General features: G+C 29.7%; 1 pseudogene; it reads left to right on the plus strand.

Moving 5' to 3' along the window:
* Positions 1-647, plus strand: part of LOC119588927 — an 8,052-nt pseudogene that overhangs the window by 5,453 nt on the left and 1,952 nt on the right.

Raw genomic sequence — 647 nt, forward strand, 5'->3', positions numbered from 1 at the left:
GGTTATATTTTTATCACGTCATATCATTATTTCAATCAAATATAATTGTTAATACCTTATTTTTCATTATCATTTTCAGCATGACTTGTTTGAATGTTATCATTAATTGGTTTTATTATTTACTGTCATTATTTTTTGTCTTTTCGTATCATTATTATTTTTAGTGGGGTTTTTTATTACCCCTATAAGAAAGTTGTATAGTAGTACATTACCATTTTATCAAAATCATTTTTTTTTATTTTGTTCATCATTATTAATCATTGTTTCCTTATCATTTTATATTATTCCCGTTATCATTTTAATTTTGGTTATCATTATTTATATTTATTACATTGTCAAATTTTTTATTTTTCATTTCTTAGTGTTGAATTTTATTATCTTTTTGCGTTTTGTCACATAAAAATGCATAATTTCCTATTTTTTGCCATTTACTCTGCGTTTTTTAGAAAAAAGTTCTAGAAAGTCATCCCTTGCAAAGCCCATTTCCTTGCAATTTGCAAACTCAGGGACCGCCGAGGTCACAGTGGCAGCCTTTCCAAATTCACCGCTTCTGGCCCGTTTTCGCAAGCCCCCTGGGGAGGATCGGAAAACATTTTCCAGGCCAGATAAGGGAAACATTCGGTGCTATCTGTATTATTGTTATCATG

Source organism: Penaeus monodon, chromosome 24, assembly GCF_015228065.2.
Source record: "Penaeus monodon isolate SGIC_2016 chromosome 24, NSTDA_Pmon_1, whole genome shotgun sequence".
Taxonomy (NCBI): Eukaryota; Metazoa; Arthropoda; class Malacostraca; order Decapoda; family Penaeidae; genus Penaeus; species Penaeus monodon.